At 38.0% G+C, this 26,017-nt stretch overlaps 1 protein-coding gene across 2 annotated transcripts in view; it reads left to right on the top strand.

Moving 5' to 3' along the window:
• The window catches only part of LOC102232359 (zinc fingers and homeoboxes protein 2-like), a 161,431-nt gene that overhangs the window by 56,349 nt on the left and 79,065 nt on the right, over window positions 1-26,017 (top strand). For both annotated transcript variants that reach the window (XM_014470874.2, XM_023345115.1), the window contains exon 2: window positions 497-662. The gene's annotated coding sequence lies outside the window, so the exon portion shown is untranslated. The remainder of the gene's footprint in view (window positions 1-496; window positions 663-26,017) is intronic.

Here is a 26,017-nt window from a genome sequence, read left to right as displayed (position 1 = left end):
CTTGTAGCTGAGATGAAATACCAACATGATGAACCACAGAGGGATGGAACTGGAAAGAAAAGTAACCTCCAGAACACCAATAAATAAGATCAGACGAGATAACTGAACTTGTGCAGTCTTAAGGTTTTGACCTCTGTCCACTGACTTCTACATTTTCTTTTTCTCTCTTGTCTTCTTCACCTGTTCTCTATTTCTTTCTCCATTACTTCTCTGTTTTGGCTCATGCTGCTATGGCAACTGCTGCTTTCTTTTTGTCATCCAAGTTGTAGGGCAGTTTTTAAGGTCCACCCTGAGATGAAACCACTCGTTTCATTCACACGTACTATCACAGGATTACAAACACCCACCATCACCTGCACTTCACCGTGTTCTCAATGCATCGCTATTCTGACACACACTTCAGTTTTACTGATGGTCTGATTGTTGCTCACCATTCTTTGATTGAATTTTTTTTATTTCACAGCTTTTATGTTTGTTTTTTTTTTTTTACTTGCAGACACCAGAGAAGTATACCCCAAGTGCTGCTGGTTTAACTGACATATAATAAGAGGACCGACGAAAAGAGAGGAAGAGAAGGACAGACCGTGTTTGGAGGAGGAGGTGGAAGCTTACATCGGAGCCCCGGCCACTCTGGTGAAGCCCCTCCCCTTAGAGGAAGTGCAGTGAGTACCAACATTTTGTCTCTTTTCAAACGGCCCACTCGCTTACTTGATAGCTAGTCTATTGTTAGTGTTTGTTATCGAAGCTAAGATTTTATGATTACCAATCTACAGATGTGCGCATGTATTATGTGACAACATTGGGAAAGCAGCAGGAATCAAATGTAAATTCAGATGTTGGATGAAGTCTAGATGCAACCCTTTTAAAAGCTTGCATTCGTACACATTATCCCAACTTAATCACATGGATAATGTCAGAAGAAACAACTTAATGAATGTACTTGTATATACAACGTTGTATCTGCATTACTTGGTTTTGCCACATGGCTTTTTTGTAAAACGTTTTTTTGTTTTTGTTTTTTCCTATGAAAGTTGAGCTATTTCTTGATTACTTAAACTGAAAATATACTTTTCATTCTTTCAGTATTATAAGTGTTCTTGTCCTTTTGTGGTTATAAAGGCCACACTCTATGAGGCTGATTATTTTTCTAATTTTCAAAATGTAAAAATGTAATTTTTTTCTGCTTCTTTTTTTCTGACATGCACTTCTGTTGCACTGTAGATATTTGAATTGTTCTTGGAGACTGACTAATAGTTATAACTCAACACCTACATTTGAAGTAAATAAACCTACAAAATCTATTTTAAAGTTATTTTCAATCAGTTGCATATCATCATTTTCAGTCTTCATCTCAGTAATGGATCTCATTGCATCACATTGTGTGGTATTCAGATGAGCCTAAATGGGCTAAACTAGACCGATGCCTACTGAATTAAGATTTGCAGCTCATGTATCTTTATTTTGTGTTATTGTTGGCAGTGTATCGAGATACACAAAGTATTTGCACAAACAAAGGATTCCCAAGACTACTGTTCAATTTTCCAAAAGTGAGGTCAGTGTGTTGTTACTTTAAATAGTGACGGTCATGTTTGCAAGTCTCAACATGGCCACATCTGGGATCATGGATGCCACAAACTGACACATGTCGACTCAACAACAACAAACAGGTGGTATGAAACCACTGAACCATTCTGCAGAGAAACTGAGTTCTTGTTTTTTTAAACCCAGTTCAACTATCACTCTGTTTTTTAAAAAGACCAAATCATACTGGTTGGATGACTTTACTGTTTAACATGTTGCAGAGTACAACAAGTGAATGATGTTGGCTAGCAGAATGAGGTGGGATGTTTAACTGACTGAAAGGAGTGGCAGTTTTTGACATGGATGATGTGGCTACCCACCGGGGCACCCTGGATGGGGTGGCAACAACACACCTAAAGACAACAACAAAAAAGGTCAATTGAGGTTTATGAACCATTTATTGTTTGTGCAAACCCAGAAAAGGCATTTTTGTTTTTGAAAGATGTATGCTTTCATGCAAAGTCCTGTAATTTTACAGTAACATAATTTTTTCCTGGATTCAAAACTGTTACTTGTAACAAATAGCTGCTTGCTTTTATGGGTTTTTTTATCATTGATATTTTTAGTTGTTTAATTAGAATACAATTAGCACAAATGGGTGTGCATGTGTTATATTCTTTAGGATGAAAAGAGACCTCTATGAAAAATAATCATTATTGGTTGATAACGTCCTGATCAGTGCAGTTTTATAAGAAGTTAGAAATTTGACTTAAGCATGTAATAATAAGAATAAAAAAAGCTTTTTGAAAATGTAACTTATTGCTAGTTATTTTTAATAACTGATTTACTGAAATAAATTTTTTTTTTTTTTTGCCATGTCCTCTAAATCTCCCGAACTTAAAGTAACCTTCTTCCAAACGGATGGAGGAAAGAGTGTAAAGGTTGTTGTTTTCAAAGGTGACATTTCCCTACAGGTTGCTGAACTTTAGTAGAGAAGTGAGTAAATGACATTTCGTCGGTCACCATTTGACAGCAGGAATGGATTAGTTTAATGGGGACCTCACTGTAGGTAGAAACGAGGACATGTAACTGTTGTCTCTTAAAGAGATTGTTGGGTTGTTGCTGTTGCTGTAACCACTTAGTGGAAATTTTGCCATCTGAGCATATTGCTTGTTGCAATACTGGGAGCTCTTTTTGCATTTATTATTCTGTTGAAAACCTACTATTTTATCTGTGTGAACTACTCAAGATTAATTCTTATGTGGAGCATAATGACAGTGTTAAAACATACAGCTGCCTTTGATAGAAGTCTCCGGGGAGATGATTGCATTGCTGTAGTATAAGAGTGCGTTCTCCAACTGATGAATGTGTTGTGCTTGTGACTCAAAAGAGGCTTTCAGTTCCTCAAAAGCGCTAGTAAACAGATACACAGTGATGAAAAATGACAGACATGACTTTCGGCGACGCACCTGCAACGTTTTAGTCTTCATTTATTATTCCAGCACTTACGTGAAGCACTAAAGAACATGCTTGCTTTTTCTTAAAAATGCAAAGAATACATCTCATCAGGCTGAACATTAATTTATTTAAAGTGAGAATTATTCTTAAAAATAGTATTTATCTTGTATTAAAAGTGAAAGATATTCAGTTCAGTTTGTTAATTTAGTCACATTTTAAATACATATTTTTTTTTGCATTTCTGATAAGAGGTTGTTATGTGTGAAGAATTATTCACACGTTTGCTCCAACATTTTATTTTTAAATGCCCCCCAAAATGTTTAATGTGTATGAATAGGATTTTTATCTACTGTCTAGTGTTAACTATCTGCTTTAACATAATCAAACTACTTGGCCTGTGAAATAGTTTTTCCGACATCGCAGCAAAGTCAACAAGCACTTGTACATGTTGAAGATTTTTACTTTATACTTGTAAAGTAAAAATAAGAAAATAGTTAGAGCCACATTAATGGAGTCAATGCCCCATTGTGTGTTTAATTAATTTCTTTACAACTCTAAAATTACTGCAGGAACTTAAATATTAAGAATGCTTGATACTATGTACCATTTTTGATACTGCATAGCCATTTCTTGGAAGAAATTGGCTCTTTCTAGTTAAGCAAGTATATATATATATATATATATATATATATATATATATATATATATATATATATATATATATATATATATATAATTTTAACTGCTTTCTGGCTGTAGTTGGCATGGTAGCAGAATTTAAACCTTACTGCAGCAGAGGACCCAAGTGTCTGTTACTGCAGCACATCTGCTAGAAAAAGCCAACAATTTGAGGCAATGTGAATGGGTTAGTTTGTATTGAATTTAAAAAGATTGTGTATATTTGAATAATTCATTATTCAATTTTATTGCAACATTGATCATTTTGACAACCCTAATCGGGATACAAACTCATCACCTGTGTACAGTAAGGTTACTGTCCTGCATGTCTTGCATTGATCGACTTGTTTAACCACTTTTAGACATTGTAGAAGCTCCTCAAAGACACATCAGACCTGAGTGAAAAGGATAAATAATATATTTATTTTTTTAATATAGCACAGCAAACAAAAAGCGTGCAATCACAAGTCCTTTATTCTTGTTGACGTTGGACTGCAGTACTTCAACAATGGCCAGTTTAAATGAAGGCTACATTGGACACTTTTATAACTTGCTTTTCATCTTTCTTTGAAGGTAGGAGTAAAAGCAGATCAGTTCATAAACTATCAATCCCGAACTCAGCCGTTTTTGCATAGATGTTGGCTTTGAATGGCAGACATTCAAACACCATCCAAGTACAAGACAAAAACCTCTTTTGTAAAACAAAAACAAAACAGCAGGTCTGGACTCTAACAGGAGGATGAAAAGCAACAGTGGCCACATTTTAAATGAAAGCGTGATGACTGTTAAAGCGAGTTGGAGTCAATCCCAGTGATGTGTTCAGAGTCCCGATCTGCAGCAGTAGGAATGAGTCAGTCAGGGGAGATTCTGATGAGACAAGAGATAAGCTCCAGATCCTCAGCAATGTCAGGGTGGAGAAGAAAGGAGGAGGAAATATTCAAATTTACTGTTTAAATATATATTTTCATACATAGTCACTTAATAATATTTCAATCTGTAGGAACAGGGAGTTGTTTTGCTTGAAAGAACCCATTTTTGACCTGCTTCTACAGAAATTATCAGAGTAACACAGCAGTATCACATTTCTGGGTTCGCTTTGTCCCTTCGGTGTCTTTTAGTGATTTGGAAAGTAGCACCTGAAAACTTAAAGAGTAGATTTTGGCACATTTTAAAGCTTTACCCTTAAGATGTATTTATTTGTTTGGAGTCTATTCCTCCCTCTAGATCCTAGTAGTGTTTACTTTGCCTCTCCCCTCGCTACTCAGCTTTAATTTGTTGAATATAAGAAACCTTAAAAAAAAAAAAAAAGATTTAGAAATCTTGCCTTTTAAAGGCAGTGGAAAAGAAGAAAAATAAAAGCAAATAGAGGGTGAGTTCTGATGAGGGGTAAGGAATAATACCTGGATGGCTGAAGGCTTTTTCGGATGAGTACCTTTTCCCACTAAGAGTGGCTCAGAGGAAAAAGTCAGAGGGTCACTTTGAAAGACATGACATTTAATTTCCAAAATTCAAAACTCTTCCCCTCTTTTCTGCAGAGTGGCCTTCTGGTGTTAAAATGTGAGAAAGAGTTGGTTTTTAGAAGAGGAGGAAGAGGGAAGGACACATTAAAGTGCAAAGTGTCGAATGATCTGGCAGCAGAGAGCACAAATGAGTAGAATGAAAGAAGAGGAGAGATGTGATCCTTGAGGAAAATAAAAGAGCAAAAGAGAAGTGACACGTACTTCAAACTGGAAGTGAAGTCAGACTCAGGATGGCTGTAGGAAAGAGGAGAATCTGAGATGGATTTTCAGTCAGAAGTATACGAGCGGTTTCTCCCTTCTGCAGGAACAGCACGTTCTGTTCAGCAGGTTTAAACATGGCAGCGTCCGCAGCCTCTAGTGCCCCCGCGGCACTCAACTTAACTTTGTTGTCCGTGCTTCTAGACAGGCTGGCTGCTGCACAACATGGTTGTGTAATTTGGGAAGGCACACATTTTGGGAAACTTTTCAACAAACCTTGTTGAGGCTCTGTTGCTTGAGATAAAAGTTCAGTCGCCACATCTGGAGCCGGCATGGAGGTCCTTGTGGGTCTTAGATTTGTGCAGTGTGTCATACTCATGAAATGATCAGTTTTACACAGTAAAAACTTCAGGATGATGATTATTGTGAAGAAAACATTCTAAGTTCAGATTATCAAAGCAAATATTTTCCTTCGCATGTTCATGATTCAAATTATTTATCCATCAGGACAGGTTTGCATCTGAATATATGACGGACTTTTTCTTTTAAATGTAAATTTCTCAAAATTGTTTAGACATACAGGGTTCTTCACACGGGTTTACAGCCTCCTCTATATTTTTGGCATAACCGGATAAAGTTGTCTAATAAACCTTGGAACTGGAGTATTGCTCATGCTAGTGCATTTCAAAGGCAAAGACCCCACGATAAGAATGCATCCCAGACTCATTTCTGTGCTACACAGTCAACATGGCGATACAACAAAGCTACAGACCCCCAAATCTTACAGATCTCCTCTAAGAAGAAGGAAGATTTATTTGCTGCATAGTTTTAGGGTAAAAAGTGCTTCCTCAATTGAAAAGGGTTAGAGTTACCAAGCTTGTCTGAGTAATAACACTATTCTTTGTTTTTGATACAGAACAAATGTGAATATATCGAGAGGGCAGAAAATAAGTCTCTGTGATTCTGAGATGTTTATAACATTATTTTCTGATCACTATTTGGAACTAGTACCGGTAATCGTTTCCTAATAGATATTGATTTGATTAGCCACAAAACCAGATCTAAAAATCTAAGTGCTTAAACTACTATGATGATTACCATCTAATTTTTGCATTTGTAAACTAGCACCACCACAAAGTACAGCTGGGACCGATGGGAATATTTTGCTTGCATTCGGCCTTTGGTGTTCCAACTGAAAGAGCAAGATTGCCATCCCCACAGGCGTGCTGCTAACATGACTGAAAACCCCAAGATGGTGAAACGAAGGGGCAGCCCATCAATTAACTTGTCAGATTCAAAGCCACTAAAGTCACTTGTTTTTAACACGCAGTGAAACACCAAGGGTTGGCGGAAGTGGATCCAGACCAAACACCAAAACACATGACATTTTGTAACTGCAGAGCCACTAAAAATATCAGTGAGCACTGAAAGGTCTTCTGAGATTAAACATAAGTTCCTGAGCCCCTAATCAACAATTCCTGCATCTGAATGTTCCAGCTGACCAGCAGAATGAATCATAATCAGTAGTCTTTGGGTTTATCCGTGCAGAAAACTGAGCCAACTGAAGCCAACATTTACCATCGCTTGGCTGCCATCCAGTTCTTTCTTTTTGAGCTCCTTCCTAAGCTGCAGCCAGCACGAAGACCATTGCCAGCCCTGCTGGGTGCTCAGAAAGGTTTGTTTGCTTAGCTGAATAGGCTCTCTGAAGCTCAAGCGATGGAGCTCTGTGCTAATACTGCAAGGGTGATGGATGGAGTTTGCACTCAGGTCATCTGGGCAAAGAATATTTGCATCAAAGGTGTTATGAAGCATCTCTCCTGAAGAATCTACCAAATGGCACAATGTTTGGGCTGCAAAAACAGCTCTGCACCTGATACTTTGTGATTTTTTTATTAGTTGTTTTTTTTTAATTTTTTTATTCAGAGTTTGACTAAGTTGCTTTTATGCTAAGTTACATTTCCCAAGTGTCATTAATAAGTATCAGAATTGTCAACATTATATACAGTTAATCCCGGACTGGAAATCACACTCTTTTTCATAATTTGGTTATTCCCACAACTTAGTCAGTTGCGACTTCTTTGTATTTTTTTTTGCTCTGCATGACGCATTGTTTTCACTGATGCGTTAAATATTTATTCAGGCTAGTGGATATCAACCAAGAATTACACATTACCATTTGCAGCCATGAGAAAAGCTAATCGTAGGCTGAAAGCTAGATGGCCAGAACTGCAGGAACAAATCCACAGACGATCTGTGCTACTTTGTAAGATTGTCTTACCATACCACATCTAGATAACAATTTCTGTCTGTTGGTGCCACCTTTTGAAACTGGAACACCTATCGAGGCATGTGAACTGTTCAGTTACATCTCCATGCTCTGGTAGTGACTAAGGAGATGAATATAAATGACATTAGAGGGAGACCTCTTGGTGTTACCGTTTCTTGCAATGCAACCGCCTCTCTATCATGATGGATTTACACTGCATGCGTCTCCGCTCCACTGCACTCTTTGCTGATGGAGCAAAGACATTCCAGACCACCCTGATTTAGAGGGCAGATCTTGTTGCGTTGGAAACCTCCAGCAGACTTCCAAGCCAAAGTCAACAGTTTGTGTGAGTTTGCTGAAAAGCAATTAAATAATATATCGTTTGACAATTTCTAAATACGTATAGTCCGGAAAATATAATACTATGTTAGAGCCAAATTCAACCAGTCATATTCATAGATGCAAACATGTGAGTATGTTTGCTCGCATGTATTTATACTCACTTGTCTCATGTGGACCTATTAGTGTCTTTAATAAAGCTGATGATGGTGGTAACTTGCAGTTATGTGCCTTGCCCAGGTGCCCATCAATTTATGAAAGAGAAGGAAACTAGAATCAAACCAACAGCTTTCCAGTTCCAGGGCTTCTCTTTTTAATACACAGTCACATTGTGATTGATGATCATTTTAATTATGCCCTGAATCAAAACCGTACATCACATTTTTTATTTCACTAACAGGAGATCTAAATGTATGAAAACATTGAAAACACTGCTGCATTTTTGGTATTAAGTGTAGAAAACAAAGGCTGCACAATTAACGCTGTGCCCTAATGCTGTGTCACTGTCTGATCATGATGTTGTTCGTCGAACCGCCATCTGTTGCCTTCAGATGTTGCGCTCTCGTTTGAAAATCTGAGTGCTAGGCCCCGCTACAGGGAGCGATCGAGAATCCCAGTCAATTTTTGGGACTGGGAGGAGTGGTGCAGCGCTGGTGGGATCTCCACAACCACTGCTGGAGGTATGTGCTACGTGGGAGAGAATGACTCACCCCTAAAAATCCACACACACCTGTGGAGGAGGTGTGAGTGGGCAGGCAATGTGGCCAGGCAGATTGTTGTTCGCCTTTTTCTCTGAGTTGATGTGTGAAATGTTGACCTTGCTGCCGCTGCTGAACTGGGCCATCGAAACTCCGTTCTTTAAATCTTTTCTCTTTATTTTTTTGTGTGTGTATCTGTGGGTTTTCCTAAATAACACCTGTACAGAAGACTTTTCATATTCTGGCTGCAGCGGGAGAATTTTCTTTCTTTTTGACATTTTACTTATTGATGTGATGATTTTGAGAGGTTTCAGCTCCTCCACTATGGGTGCTGCACGTTCTGTCTTTAATTTTAACACTGTTTGTTTTTTTACTTTCGTTTTTTTCCTTATCTCCCTGTTAGAGGAGACTTGTGTGTTCACTTGAGAACATTTCTCAGTTCAGAAATTATGTATTTTTTCTCGGATCAGTTTTAAGTTCATTTCAACTAAGGAAACTGTAAAAATAAGCATTTTTTAAAAACTTATAAACTTATTGACTTTAATCAGAAAATTACAACACATGAATATAGTTTGATATAAACCATTCCACAGCAGGTCAGGTCATTGTCCTACCAAAGTTGAACCTCTGTCCTAGGCTCAGGTCTTTTTCAGCTTCTGACGGGTTTTATTTTAGGATCTATATTTAGATTCCTATTTTTAAAGCAATAGTTAATCAGCTGAAATAATTAATGTGGATGTAAAGTGGCCATGAAGATATTGGGATGCTAAATTAAGATATGACATTTTTATTTTTAAAAATCGACTCTAAATACAAAGTCAATTTTACTGATCTTGTAAAAACTGCAACTAAAAGACAAATGCTTTTAGTTACACTTTTTATTTAAATTATTAAGATAATTAAATAAAAAGTGTGACAATATATAGTCACAGAATACACAAAAAAGAAATCAGTATGAGACACATGTTTGTTTTTAAAAAAAAAAAGACCTTCCATTGTGGCTCTGCTTTCATCTTCAGATTTGATGGAAAGCTAAGCGCCATTCCAGTTTCTTGACTTTTGAACACAGGTTTCCTTCCTGGATCACCCTGAATTTTACTCGATTAATCACTCCTTCTACTTTGGCCATCCTGTCTTAACCTGCTGGAAGGAAAATGTCCCCACAGCATAATGCTGCCACCACCATGTTTCAAGGTGACAATGTCTTTTTCAGAGTGATGTGTAACTAAAAAGTTACATTCTGACTCCATCTGAGCAGAACGCCTTCTTGTAACTAATTTTACATGGCTCAAATACAGGAAGAAAAGCTTCGCTACAGAACAAGGAAGAATACAATTACATAGTGTTTTTAAATGTAATGAAGATGAGAACATGTAAGAAAATCCAATAGTTTTCACATTTTTCTGCATGGTCTACTTTCTCCTACACGTTTTTGATTTAAGTTGGTCATTTAGCATCTCGGAGAACTTGCCATCTGTGTATTTAGGTTGCGTTGGTGTCCTGAGCTTCTTCCTGTTATCATAGATCATGATGTTAAGATCAGGCCTCTGTGGGGGTCAGACCATCTGTTGCTAAACTCTTTGTAGTCGTTGAAGATGTAGCTCTTTGATTCTTCAGGGTGTCATCTTCCTGCCCTAGAATAAATCTGAAAGCAGACCGATCTTTTCGAGAATGACCGCAGAGCACAAGATATAGTATAAACAGAAGCTTAATTGAAGTTTCTTTTTTTTTTTTTTTTTTTTTTTAGCTCTCTAGATGTTTTAAGTAATAAAATATAAGGAGTTCAGGATTTAAACTGCATGAAGATGTTCTTTCCATCCAGACCCCCCCTAGTACGTCCAGCTGCAGCAGCGGCAGCTCAGTAACTCTGGAGTTTATTCAGCACCATATAATTGAGGCCATGATGAAGTCAAGTGTTTTTTAGAGTAATGAGTGCAGTCTGGAAAGGTAGATCTGCCTCACAGCTTCTCTCAAATCATCCATCCATGCACACACCCATCCATCCGCAACACATTTGTTCAATTTAGTTAAGTGCCACTCAAGACATATTCCTTAAAAACAAAGAGAAAAACTAATCTCCAAGGAGTTCTTTTTCCTGCTTTTTTTTAGGGCTGGATGTGTCTGTAACGTACAAATTTACAACACTTTTAAAGACACAAGAAATAAAAAATTTTGTCAAAATAGTTACTAATCCAATTATAGCCAGAGGAAATGTGTTTGGGGTGTTAAGAATGAAGAAGAGAAATGAGAGAAGAAAGCACTAAAATGAGCCAGATTTACTAATATTCAGCAAATCAATCCATTATGGGATGAGCTGTTTCTGAGTGAAACTTTAGCAACAATTCGAAATAATGTTCAATCATTTCCAGATTGAGCAGACGATGAAGAGAAATTCTCAAGGACCCGGGTTTGGTTGGAGAAATTAGAAAATCCAGTGAAGCGATAAATAATTTTATTTTCTGGACGGTTTTGAAAAAGTCTCCAAAAACTTTTTCAAGTTCAATACATTTTTCCCCAACAAAAAGACTGCTTAGTTTATTATTGTTTTTCCCCTCCTGGAGTTTGAGAGATATTCAAAAAGCCTGAAGAGCCGGGTGAAAAGATGCAATGAGAATCAAGGATGCTTCATTGTGAAGTCTTACTCACACTGGAATTTGATATTTAGAATGACTTACTTTTTTATTCTCCTTGACATTGACCAGTTCAATTTTAAAACCACTTTTCGAAAGGTGCAGTAATAATTCACTTGAGTGCTGATTCATCTAATGAAGTATCTGGTTTTTCTTAATCAAAAAAAAGACTTTTAAAGGTAGATTTTTTTTCTTATTATTTGTACTTTAGGAACGTTTAATGCTGTTCATGTCATTAAAAAGACCATGGTTGAATGGCTGTTATTCCGAAATACCTTAGATTTAGTGGTTTAGTTCTTCAAATGTATAAATACAAATTCAGTTCTTATGTTAAAAGCTGTGTTGAGACAATAGAACATTACCTCGATTGTGAAAGACATGTAGTTGATGCTGGTTACTTGTAAGGGTGCAGCAGTTTCACAACCAGTTCAGGAGAACTCTCTAAGTCTGTTTATCCAAAACTGTTCAAGTTCCCATGAAATGACAACCACTCTGAATGAAAAAAAGGCCTTCTGTAGCCTATGAGGCAAACCCTGGGGCAAGGAAAAAAATTCAAAGGACCTACTGGTGTTTGTAGAGGTTATCTCAGAAAGCTCTAGGCTATTTTGTTTTTGTATTTACTCTTAAAACAACAACCAGAGATTTGCTGAATGCCATCTGTAAATCTACGAGACCAAAATGATTAACCTTGGGCCTGCCAGGTGGGTTCTTCAGTATCCTGGAGACCTTCCCTTTCGATATACATAGATCTTACTTAGATCTGAAAAACGCAACTGCTGTTGTTAATTCTATACAGTACCTCCAGGATTTCACTATTGTTTTTGTTAACAAAATCACAAATTTCTTTGGTGCTACATAAGAAATATTTGCCAGAAATTTTGCAATATATATATTTTTTTATCTCCATTGAACTTCTTCCAAAATTTACATGTAGAAAGAAAGATGAGAAAAAAAAGGACAGACAGATTTGACACAAATATTTTTATTCTTTAAAGAACTTAAATAGCTTAATTATTGTTTCTTCCCACATCGATAATGTACAATAACTTGACATCAAGTATGGCTGATCCAGCAGTGAAGTAGAAGCATGAGCCATTGCCTCTTTCAGGTAGGAGTTTGCAGTTGCCTGTGCCCAATATGTTTGGCCATTTTTGTGGAAAATTAGCAGTAAACTCACAATTGTGCAGTAGTGTGAAAAAAAGGTCTGCTGATTTTGTGTGAATTTTTGCAAAATCACAGCAAACTGTACCAGTTTGAATTGGTTTATCAGACAAAAGCCCAACAAAACATGAAAGTTGGTGATTTTAACATGGCAAATTGTGCCAAATATAGATGGGTAGGAATTATTTTTACAAGGCACTGCAATCATATTTGCTGCAGCTGTGGTAAAATAAACAGTCGTTTTCTCCAGCCTCCAAAAGAAAAAGAAAAACTGTAAATACTGCATTTTTATCATCTTAACATTCACTTTTATTTGCTGCTGGACTGTGGCAGAGCCATGTTGAGACAGACTTTTAGGTTAACAGAGGTTATTTATCGTTGTCAACACAAATGTAAATGCTCTGCTTGCCTTTATCCTGATTTCTTTACAAAAGAGCCAAATTATTGGTGGTGTGACATTTTCCATAATTCCTGCTGATATTTGTTTTGTGGCTGCAAGTAGACCTTGATGTTTGCAGGGTGAGTGTGGGTCACATGTCAAAGCAATATACACATTTGTATGGCAGGTATGAACTCATATCAAGGCATTAAAAGCACCAACTGAAAGAGGACAAATAACAATAAGTATGAATAAAAAATGAGTCGTTTTGTGCTCAGGTGCATTCCTAAAGACTAGCGAGTGTTTGCTTTCACAAAGCCAAGTTTTATTTTTTTCCCCCCAGCTCTTCAAAGGTGGTCCTCAGTGATCTCAAACGGTCCCACCAGTTCAGGCCAATTGGAGATGGCCTGCTGGGAAATGTCTAAAATTGCTATTCCAAATTTACAAGGTGGAGCGTTGCCACTGTTAGACAGTTTAGGGAGAGCCGCGGTGCGTAAACCGTTTTAGTTTGTCCCCTGCTGTGATGCAATCTGTTACGAGCATCAGTCAAATCACCCTCTCTGTTAGAGGATAAGAAAACACAGCTATCAGCCAACTCAGTAAACTCTGTAAATATTATGAAGGATTCCCCAACCTGCATTTCTGCTGTAGATGAAGATGGAGCTTTTTCTTAGGAGGACTGAAGTAGCCGGGGAGCTTTTGCAGACATCTTAAAAGTGTTTCAGATATATGTATATCTATATATACACAAATTGATATGGAAGTGATCACATATGGACTATGTTTCCAAATATTCAATTTCCTGGTCTTCCTTCTCTTTATTCCAACCCTTTAAAATGTAATACCTGCTTAAAATAAAGGATACATCCTTAGAACTCAAGGGTTAGAAATCATTGCCAAAACAAAAAAGAGAATAGTTTGTGTAAGCAAAATGATATCTGGAGAGTTAAAAAGGTTGCAAGATTATCTTTACCATTTATCTTTCTAATTAGGATTTAACAAGATAGAATAGCAAAAACAAAAAGTAAAGGCTGACTTAAGCCTAGTAATAGTTTCTGCATGCTAATTGCACAGAATAATTAACACAAGTATGACAATCTGATTGTAGCTGTTTAATTAGCAGAGCCATCTGCCCAGGTAGCAAGGCTGCACTTGGCTTCTGCTCATTGCTTTGCACCTGCAGTTTAAAACGGCATTTTCAGAATAATACTAACATGCGGTGCTCCTTTACATTAAATACGAAGACTGTCTGTGCATCGGGAAAGTTTTCAAATAGCTGATTTTTCTGTCTCGTAAGCAAATGGTGTTGTTTGATAGACTTTCTTTTGAACGGTTTCTGTCACATTCTATGCTGCATTCCTGCTCACAGTCCCTGCCCACATTCTATGCTGCATTCCTGCTCACAGTCCCTGCCGTTCATACTGTTTGCTCTCACCTGTGCTGCTGCCCAGGTAACCACGTGCTCGTCTGTCTTCGAGCGTTCCTGTTCCATATTTACATTTCTGATTATGTCCCTGACACAGTCGGACTTCAATATGACTTCTGACCACCGCTTCTATTACTACCCTTCAAGGCTGTGAGTGATTTTGGCTCTGAATCTTGCTCCCTGTTCTTGACCACTGATTATTCTGGACCTGTTCTGCCTCCTCTGCTTGCCCTCAAAAACTATTGTATTTTTGGTATCTGTGACATCTTAGTTTGTGGTATTAAGCACATGTAGTCATTTCTGTATAGTCCTGTGGGTGAAACAATCCCCAGTAAACAGATAACCTCAATTCCCTTGGAGTGTATTCTTCAAGGATGCTAGTATGCTGAGGTACAAATCTCAGAGGAGTTTCAACAAACTTTTATCAGGCAAAGTCATACTTTCTGTTTCTGCTATATACAGGAGGAGACTGCAGAGTTTGACCAGAAACCAGAACCAGATGAGAAGCTGCCATTTTTCTCTTTATCTTTGTAAAGAGAAAACGTCCTTTAACTGTTTCTGGGTTGTAGTCTTAGTTTTGTGTCCAATTGAAGTACTTCAATTATTATATCTTCTGCCAGCTAACTAGCTATGCTACGCAGAGACAAAAGGTTTAGAAATAAATGTCTCTACATCATTCAGCAAATACAAAAGAGCCAAAAAATCATGTAATTACTGCAAAAATGGAAGCAAAGTTATTATGGTTTAGATGAAAGATTTCATGCAAATGTCTGACATCATCATTTTGTTTGTCTTTCTCTCTTCATATATACAGGAGCAGTACAAGCCTGGTAATATTACACAATGCACATTGACATTTAACGGCATTAACAGCCACCTGTTTGCAGATTGGTTTTGTTTAAATGGTAAATGTTTAGATGTAATTATAATAAAAAACCGGACCAGAGATGAGGAGGATAATGGATGTTATAGCTTTTGCAGTAGCACTAAAACTGTTTCCACTGTGCATATTATTATATATTAATGTATTGTTGGAGTTAGAAGTAATAAAATAGGCAGTTATATGCGTTCTTAATGATGGCTTCAGGTATTTATGGATGTTAGCTGAGTGACTGTGGTCCCTAACTCCCATGAATACCAGAGGTCCACTGTATTGGTATTTGGAATATGCATAAATTTGATGTATTTTTATTTCCCAAAGAATCACACTAGAACAGGAACCATGGTGAAGCCATAAAAGCAGATTGATTTTAATTTTTCTCAAGGTTTTAGTTCAGGGTTGCTGGCTTTTTCTCTGTCCAGGACGCTAAAATGTATGTCTGGATACTTAAAGAGAGGTGATCTAACATGACAAATGTGAGGAATAGTGCTTTATATACTACGTAGTCATCTCTCCACTGTCTCTTTGTGGAGAATTTGGTCCGTGCTAATGCTTTTTGAAGTGAAAAGGTCTTTTTAAAACAGTTAAATCATGCTTTCATGAAGCCTCCAAGGTCTCACTTAGAGACTGAGGATGAGAGTTCAGAGTGAAAAAGAGTTAAAGGTGTTTGAGCTTTTGAAGAAATAGGGAGGAAGGATACTAATGGAAGAGCTTCTGCGTAGCTCTTTTTTTTTTAGTACCATGGTATTCCAAACAATCCCCTGATGATAGAGGTGTAACAGAGTAGGAAGAAACAGAAAAGGCAGTGTAGCCAAGGAAATTAGTCTTTTATCAGCACAACTCTGTGTTGCTGATACATCTTATAAGAACTGTGTCTTTTCCTGTTGAGTCAGTTTTTCTGTTTACCGCCTCTTTGTGCTTCTTTAAAGTAGGTTTTATTTGATTTATTTTTGTTTCTATAGAAAAAAGGCACAGTGAGTCTCCAGCTGTGCTAAATTATGTTGTCTTTCTTTCCTTCTTAACTATATTTCTTAGAATTTATTCGCCATTACTGATGAACGAATATTCCAACATAAAAGAAATCTCCTCAAGGGTTTAACCAACACAACAGACCAGACCTGGACCATGTGTTTGTGTGTACGCCTGAAGGCAAAATCCAGCCTGAACGTTGTTACACAACTTCTGGCAACAGGCCGTGTTTGTTTGGGCTCTTTGAGCTATTTAATATATACGCTATTCTTCCTGTGGATATTGTGTGTAACATATTTGATTTTTGGAGGTGTATGCTGAACTGCAGTATACTGGTTTTTACAGAAAAATGGACTTTCAAGGCATGATTTCATGCTCTTTTTAATTCTTAGTTAGCAATCTGTTTTTTTGTTTTTGTCTTGGTACAGGGTGCTTATGCTACTCAAACCAGATGAAAAACATAAATTGACATCTGTCACTTCCTAAAAGGAACTTAAGTCTTTTGGAGAGAGAATCTCAAATCTTATGTTCAAAGGTTCATAATTAATTTCTAAATGAGGTTAAAGCCACAGTTTCCTACGGTGAAGTATTATGACCAAATAAAAGAAAAATAATAATTGGCCAGCAGAGAAACTATTCACCCAAAGCTGAAATTTTGTGATTAATTTAACATATTTACAAGAAAAAATATTTGGTAAAACTGTCAGATTTTCAAAAATTACAGTTTTCCATGATTTAATGGTATACGTTTACAATACCAAAACTCAGATATTTTCTGATATTATAAAGTCAGAAATTTGCAGGACAAGAAATCTTTTTACAATAAATAAGATGCCAGAAATCCATAATGTTAGAGTGCCACTTTGGGGATGCACATCTGGATAATTTTTCAATGTGTAAGGGATGTGTATCAAAGTGACATTTCAAGTTTCTTTTTTTAAAAGTTGTGAAATTAATCTGTTTGTTGGCAAAAATTTACTCCCGGATGGCCAATTATTATTGTTTTTCTATCTTGTATAATGGTCGTAACACACTGTCATACAGAACAACTGGTGATTAGCAATTCCCTTTTTATTTAATTTGCTTCTAACATAAAAGCAAGGAAAAGGCACTTTGTTTTTGCAATTGTTTGTCTGTGACTTTAAACCATATTTTTGAAAGTAAAGCATAATGAGCGCTCTAATTTAACAAGAAACTTGATTAAACAAGATATGTTTTATCTTTAAGCAAATAAGAGGGTGTTTTTTGGCTAATGTTGATTTTGTTTTCTGTTTTCATATTCCTTGTTGATATTGGCTTATGTATTTGCAGTTTACGTTAATCGTGTCAACAAAAGTAACACTGCTTCATGAATTACTAGTATTGGTGGGACTTGACTAACATTTTTTTTAACCAAGTTAATTGAACACAACCATAGTTTTTCCAGGGTCCCATCAGATTTATTTATTTATTTATTTTTTTAAGAAAACATTTATCAGTAGAGCATTATACTGGCCCTACACCTGTGGAGCATTACACTTGCTGATGATGAGGCCTGAGCTTCTTTTTTTTTTCCTCAGTAACAACATCCTGATTTTCTGCAAGTAATTCTTCCCTGGGGGGTTGTGAAGATTCAAAGCTGAGCAGAAATACACTGTACAGAAACGTTGATATCTCCCTAAGCACTTTCCCTTGGTTCCATCCTTTATTTTTCAATTGTTTTGCTAATGGTTTGTCAGGGGGTTGTGGTAATAATTTAACAGATCTTCATTTACCCTGTAATAAGACTCCATTATCAATAGGCCCAACGGCCCCCAGTTGTGGACCTGTCAGATAGATTTCAGTGTTTTGTTTTCAGACTCTTTTCAGGGTGTATCTGTTTGGATACATATTGGTGACTATCGGATAAAAAAATGGTGCTCTCAAGACTCAACCGTAAATTTTTCCTCCATGCAGGAGTGTATACAGATTGTTTGCAGGAAATTGCAGATACGCACATGGACATATATGTCATTGTGGCTCACAGCTGGAGTGGCGTTGCGTATCCCAGATAAGATTGCTCACATCTGCACAATTCTGCACAATATTGCTCTGGGCAGTTGAATTAATTTGATGCTGTACTGTCAGATTAACCTATGTGGCTAAGCATAGTCAGATAAAGTCAGCATCTTATCCTACACTTCTTCAATGTGACAATAGAATACCAATATTTAGAAGGTATTAGATTTACACAACATTACACAATATTTGCAGATTTCTTTACATGGCAAACTCATTTTACCCATTCTTCCAGCTCTATGCTTGTGATAACTGAAACAAGTGTCCTCTGTAAATGATAGTTAACTTAGCCTAGTAAAAACCAGCCCCTTATTCTACACTATTTGCTTTGTACAGAGGGTCTGGACTCTTGGTTGTTGAGAAATTATTATGGTCTAGAGGCATGGTTTCTGCTAAAGGTTTTAAAAGTTACCCAATCATTAACATTTTGCCTTGACGTATGTAATGTAATGTTTGACGCTATAAAGCTTACCAGAAATTGCCTGCGCTGTAAACACCTATCCGCCACTGTGAAGAGAGAAGTACCAAGCCGAACGAGGCGGCTGTTAATGTTACTGCAATATTTGGAAGCGTGACCAACATGGACTTGTACGCCTTTGTTCACTTCCTCCACTGCCATTGCTAAAATTACAAGCAGACAGCAATTCTAAAGCAGTGCAGAAAATTTACGTCATGGTTCACAACGTCTCCTTCTGTTTTCTGATTGGCCCAGTAGAAATTCTGCTAAAGAGATTCTTGTCAATGGGAGAAATCCCAGACTGAGCTGTGAAGAGAGATTAGAATCCAGCGGAATTGCATAGGAAGACAATGGCCAGGGTACGATTAACTCGATCTGCTATAATTATCATTACTAACTGTCTGTCTTTTGTAAAGACCACATGGAAATTGGACTGTTAAGATTATTACACCCACATCTTTGTAACTGCTTAATGAATGAAGCCTGCTGAAGCGTTTAGGAGCACTTTCAGTCATATGAAGTCAACACTTTGAGTTTTGTAGGTTGTTTGTTACTGCAGGAAACCTTTGGGAAAACTGAGTTTGCTTTACCAAGATTACTTTAAAGCTAAGTCTGCTCGGCTTCCTATCTGGGCAAATGGAGTAGACGGGTGCGTCAGAGCCTCTCTCCCACCTTAATTTCAAAATACTCCGTTCAAAACTTGTTAATCTGGTCACTATTTAGATAAAATAATTTGTGAACGGAAGGAGAAACATGTCGAGCCATAAAAAATCGACAAAAATGCCCAAAGCTCAGGATAAAAGTGCCCAAGTAGCTCAGGCTAACACGTGTCTGAAGCAAGCTAACGTGGCTAGTTCGGAAGCTGAGAGCCCCGGAACGAACATGGACTCGGAGGGAATAATTAAGGCTATCGATGATTTGAAGACTGCTCTAAAGGGTGATAACGCAAAGCTGCAACAAAATATTGACCATCTGGGACATGAGATCAACGGTAAGCTGGACAATATTGCTACTGAGGTCCAGGGCCTGGCAGAGCGGGTTGACGAGGCGGAGGCCCGCGTTCATCAAGTGGAGACCTGGGCAAAGGAGGCAACCGAGGCGCTGTGCTTCTGCATCGAACAACAGAGGAAAACACAGCTTAAGGTGCTTGATTTAGAGTCTCGCTCCAGAAGAAACAACGTCCGTGTATTTGGGGTACCAGAGGGAAAGGAGGGGAACTCAACTACACAGTATATCGAGACGTTTCTGAGAAGCCAGCTACAACTACCGGAGGACCTGGACTTGAACATACAGCGCGCACATCGCACTCTGGCAACTAAACCCCCACCCGACTCACCACCGAGGGCGATTATTGTCAATTTTCTGGAATTTTCCACAAAGGAAAAGATCTTAAGAGAAGTGTGGAAAAAGGGCAAGATTCAGGTGGGCTCTTCTACTATTCACTTCGACCACGATTATGCACCTGAGATAGTGAAGAAGCGCAGAGAATATAACGTTATCAAGAAAGCGCTCAAAGCGAAAGGCATCCGCTTCCAAACACCGTTTACCAACATGAGGATCCACTGGGAATCAGGAACCCGCACATATTCCAGCGCTCGGGAAGCCTACAACGAGCTGAAGAGACGAGGAATCCAGTCGGAGGAACCGGTAACAGCTGACGGTGGATCCAGAGCGGAGTGGAGTCTCCGGGAGCGGCTGGGCTGGCAGCCGGCGGATAGCAGCGGCGCTGCGGTTGCGCTGAGAGCCAAGAACAAACTGCAGGATTTCCAGCGGAGCATAGCCGAGTGAAAATAGGCAGAATAACATAACATAACGCAGCATTATTTTGACTGGGCTCTGATTTTCTATTTGGTGGGAGAGGACACTGGTTGTTTTTTTTTTTCAACGTTGGACTAATAGGATGGACGTGTTTTTTCCTAAAGGCGCTTCTACTGTCCTTTTTGGGCCCTCTCAGTTCGAGAGGTTTAACCCTCGACTTGCCAACGGGGTCATGAGTGAGAAGAGGGAGCTTCTCCTCACCTTGGAAGTCAGTTTGTTACTGTTTTGTTTTGTTTTGTTTGGTTTTGTTATTGTTCGTGTTCTGGATTCAGGGGCCAAATCAATCAAGGTATTTCTATACATTACTGTCATATAATTTAAAAATTGCTTCCTTGAATGTAAACGGTTTGAATAGTCCAGTGAAAAGAAAAAGGGTCTTAGCTAAATTGAAGAAAGATGGGATACAAATCGCTCTTTTACAAGAGACACACATGTCTAAACAAGAACATGACAAGTTTAAGTCATTTGGTTACCTGAACACGTTTTATAGCTCCTGTAGAAATAGTAGAAAGAGGGGGGTAGTCACCCTAATTTCTAATTCATTGAACTTTGAATTGATATCTGAGAAGGGAGATAAAGAGGGCAGATTTGTTATAATAAAGGGGAGAATTGATGATGTTGTGGTCACAATTGCTAATATATATGTACCGCCAGAGAGCGACAGGGCTTTCTTGAAGATGTTCTTTGATACCATTATCTCATTTAGTGAAGGAGTTCTTATTTGTGCTGGAGACTGGAACACAATCCCTAATTATGTCCTAGATACAACTAGCCATAAGAAACAAAAAACTGGTCGGTCAAAAGATCTAAATATCCTGATCAGGGAGATGGGCCTGTTTGATGTTTGGAGGGATCTTCATATTAAAGAAAGAGAATTTACTCATTACTCTTCTACTCACAAGGTCCACTCCAGGATTGACCTGTTTCTGATGAACACCATTGATAGATCTAAAGTGAAGGAATGCTTAATTGGAACATCGGATATTTCAGACCACAACATTATTTATCTGACCATCGGTTTGTATAATAGGCCTAAAACAACATTATGGCGCCTAAATATAGGCATTCTTAATAATGAAACCACAACAAAGGAAATTAGAAAAGAAATAACGGAGTGTGTAAAGGACAATAATAATGGGCAGGTAAATCCCACCTTAGTTTGGGACACTGTCAAGGCAGTAATGAGAGGGAGACTAATTTCTAGAACTGCTTATCTGAAAAAAATAAAAAGGTTAAAATACGATGAATTGGAAAAAACATTGAGGAAATTAGAATTAAAACAGCAAATGACTAATAATGGAGGATTTTCAGAACAAATAACAAAAACTAAAAACAAAATAAATGATATGATACTTGAGGAACTTGAGGAAAAATTACGTTTCTGCAAACAAACATTTTATGAATCAGGCCCAAAAGCTACACGGATCTTAGCTAGACAACTTCGTAAACACCATTTGAAGCATTCGATTACCAAAATTAGAGAATCCTCTACTGGTAACTTAACCTATGACATGGATAAAATACACAAGACCTTTGAAAATTACTTTAAAACACTATATTCTGCTCCAGGACCAGTTAACGTAACTGCTATTGAGGATTATTTGGCAGCTTTGGATCTACCCTCACTTGGTCTAATCCAAAACAAAACTCTATCTGCTCCCATTACGCAGAAAGAATTAGATACAGTTATTGGACAATTGAAAAGTAATAAGAGCCCAGGCAGCGATGGATTTCCAAATGAATGGTACAAGACGTTCAGGAAGGAGCTTTCTCCTGTCCTGCTCGAATCTTTGAACTGGACATTGAGCAGAGCTGAGATCCCACCATCTTGGAGAGAGGCTGTAATATCTGTCCTCCCTAAAGAGGGGAAAAATGTTGAATACTGTGAATCATATCGCCCAATCTCTATCCTGAATGTCGATTATAAAATTTTTACATCAATAATTTCTCGGAGAATGGAGTATTACTTGTTAGACCTAATACACGAAGACCAGACGGGATTCATCAAAGGCAGACAAACTCATGACAGCATAAGACGAACATTACATATCTTAGACCAAACCAAAAAGCAGGGTCTCAACGCCGCATTAATTAGTCTAGACGCAGAAAAGGCCTTTGATCGGGTCAACTGGACCTTTCTATATAAGGTACTAGAACGCCTGGGCTTTAATAACCAGTTTATTAGGTGCTTGCGGTCACTTTATGATGAACCACGGGCCAGGGTTAAAATCAATGGGCACCTAACAAACAGCTTCCAACTACACAGAGGAACCCGTCAGGGTTGTTGTCTAAGCCCATCGCTTTTTGCAATATTCATTGAACCCTTGGCACAGGCCATTAGAGAGGATAATGGAATAAAGGGAATTAGTTTTGCAAATACTGAACACAAAATTGCCCTTTTTGCAGATGATGTAATCACATACCTCCAAAACCCAGATATAACGCTCCCTAAGGTTATGTCAGCTCTAACGGAGTTTGGTCAACTGTCGGGCTACAGTCTAAACATCACAAAAACACAGGTCCTGGCAATTAACTACTCCCCTAGTAAATTCATAAGAAAGAACTATGGACTTAAGTGGGATGCCAAAAAGCTAAAATACCTGGGAGTATTTGTTTCTCAAGATTTGGATGAGTTACTTAGTTTGAACTTTGATAACCTTACTGAAAACATACAAAAAGACTTATCAGCCTGGTCAAGGTTATTGTTGGACTTCACAGCTAGAATGGAAATAGTGAGGATGAATCTGCTTCCTAGATTTTTATATCTTTTCATGTCATTGCCTATTAGAATATCTAGCGCACAGTTCCATACTTGGGACAGGTTGATCTCCAGATTTATTTGGTCCGGGACCAGACCAAGAATAAAATTTAAAATACTCCAAATTAACAGGGACCAGGGGGGTCTGGGCCTTCCAAATTTGAGGGAATACTATTATGCATCTCAGATGAGATTCATGGTCTGCTGGTGCTCACCAGAAATGGAGACCGGATGGAAACAGATAGAACTAAGGCAGGGTGGGGCCCAACCCCAAACACGTCTGGGAGGTAAAATAGTCACAGACAAAAATGGGAATGGTATAGTTGAAGGCACATTGTTAATCTGGAAGGAAGTGGTTGATAGATACAGATTGGCGGATGTCACTGGACTCCTGATGTGGCCCTCCTGTAACTCTGACTTTCGGCCAGGAGAATTAGATTCTTCTTTTTTAGGCTGGAAAGATAGAGGACTTGTGGCTTTGTGCCAGTTTGTAGAAGGTAACACCTTTAAAACGTTTGAGCAACTGAAAAGGGATTATAATCTTGAGAACAGAGATTTATTTAAATATTTCCAGGTAAGACATTTTTACAATACAAAAATAAAAAAAGGTGTTCCTCCAGAAGGTAGTGCTGTTGTGAACATTTTTACGAAAGCTTATACTCACCTCCCTTGTAAAATTGTTTCCAAACTATATAAAGGGTTGCAGAAACTTAATGGAAATAACACCTTGAACATTAAGTCCAAATGGGAAAGAGAATTGGGAGTAATAATTACAGAGGATGATTGGCTTTCAATGTGTGTGACACAACAGACATCTACTAGCTCCAAAAGATGGAAGGAATTCGGATGGAAGTGCTTAATCAGATACTTTATTACACCTCAAATTACTAGTAGACATAGAGGAGAAGAACAGCAATGTTGGAGACAGTGTGGCCATCAGAACGCCAACCACTCTCATGTATTTTGGTCCTGCCCAAAGTTGGCAACTTATTGGGATGAAATCTGTCAGACTACTGGGATAATTTTGGGGTATGTCATCCCCAAGGACCCTAGAATTTTTCTGCTGGGGTTGATGTCCGAAAAGGTGTTTCAAAAAGAAGATCAGTACCTTTTTAAAGTTCTGTCAATTGCAAGCAAAAAAGCAATTACACGGTCTTGGCTAAAGAAACTCCCACCACAGCTGAACCACTGGCGAGATGTCGTGGAGGAGATTCACTCCATGGAAAAACTGACATATCTTTTACGTATGAAAGGACATTCTTACAACAAACGCTGGTCTAAATGGCTGACGTACAAGAGCAAGGAAGCATAACAAGGTGTATCATCTTGTAATGTATTATTTTGTTTCTGTCTTTCTACTTATCTAAGTATCAGTGCCCCTAGTTCTGTGTGTGTGTGTTGTATGTTTTATTGTAATGAAAAATGTTAAATAAAGAGTATAAAAAAAAAAAAAAAAAAAAAAAAAAAAAAAAAGCTAAGTCTGCTCAATATTGGGCATCCATCCAAATCTGATTTTTTAATTAACATATTGTGTATGCTTAGCTTGTAAAAGAGAGACTATTTCTGAATGTTTTCTATTTTTTAAAATGCCTTTTGTAAAATGTTGTTATGATTCCTTAGAATAGACAGTTGGTTCTGCCATTCTTGAAGCGTCACGATTACAACAAAAAACAAAATAGCTTTTATAGTTTGTTTTAACATTTGGGACTGTATTTGTTTACTGTCTAAGGCCATATATCAAAATGATTACATGGCATCATAGCTGTTAAGGGAACAGATGTTCCCTTTGGAAGGTTAAAAGCTTTAGCTGTTGAGTTTTAATTGTGATACAGTCTGTTGGGGTGATAAAACACACCTCCGAATGCTTCCTGTTGGGGTGACAGCCGGTTTCCAGAAAGCAGGATTCAAAGATCAAACCAGCAAATACTGCAGAACATGAAAGCATGTAGGTTTTCCTGTGTGCCTTTCTAGTTGGGTTGGAGCTGCTCACAGTGATTATTACCTGATCTTGATTGCAAATTAAATATATACATTTCCAGTGGTTGAACAGAAAGAAGTGTGGCCTCTGATCAGCTCTACATCTGTGCTCTATTAGATTGTTTTTGGCTTGTCTCTGTACAAGGCCTTTGGCTGCATGTGTATTATTGTGTACGAGCTAACATGTGGGACTCTGAGGATTTTTTCCTAATCTGTCACAGGAATTAACAGGATGCTAGACTACAAGAAATTACACCAACTCGCAGTTGTCTATCAGTCTTTGTTTATAGCAACAGGAGATTAAGACCCATCTGCTGTGTGTATGTGTGTGTGTAGGGGTGTGCGCGCACCTGTTTGGGTGGTTGGGGTGTTGTAAGGTTTATTCTGGTTGAAAAATGGGGAAGAAAGGAGATGAATTTTATATCAATATTGTTTTTGAGCTTCACTTGCCTTTGCAGGAGAAGAAAGAAGCAGCAGCAGCAGCAAAACTATAAAAGTACAGTAAGTTGTATAAACGCACTGTGCAGAATTTGGTGTGTGTCTGAAGATCAAGCATTGTGCATAGTGAGTGTTGTGTTCAGCTGTGTGTGAATGATAATGACCTCTGACTCTGCTGCTTTCCTGTTACTTTACTGGATTAGCTCCCCTCCACTGCACCGCTTCTGGACACACAGCTGGTAAATATCAGACTCTGCAACCTGCCTATATTCTAAAGTGCATTGGGTGGAAATAACAGAGGATGTGCAACACTTAGCCTTTGTGAGTACATTAGGTATGCAACCTGCAGAAGTACCACTCCAGCAGATAATGATGAGGTATAGAAAGGCGGTTCTGTTCACACTGTCGC

The sequence above is a fragment of the Xiphophorus maculatus genome, chromosome 13, assembly GCF_002775205.1.
Source record: "Xiphophorus maculatus strain JP 163 A chromosome 13, X_maculatus-5.0-male, whole genome shotgun sequence".
Lineage (NCBI taxonomy): Eukaryota > Metazoa > Chordata > Actinopteri > Cyprinodontiformes > Poeciliidae > Xiphophorus > Xiphophorus maculatus.
The sequence above is the reverse complement of the archived record's forward strand: the minus strand, read 5'-3'. Positions and strand labels throughout refer to the sequence as shown.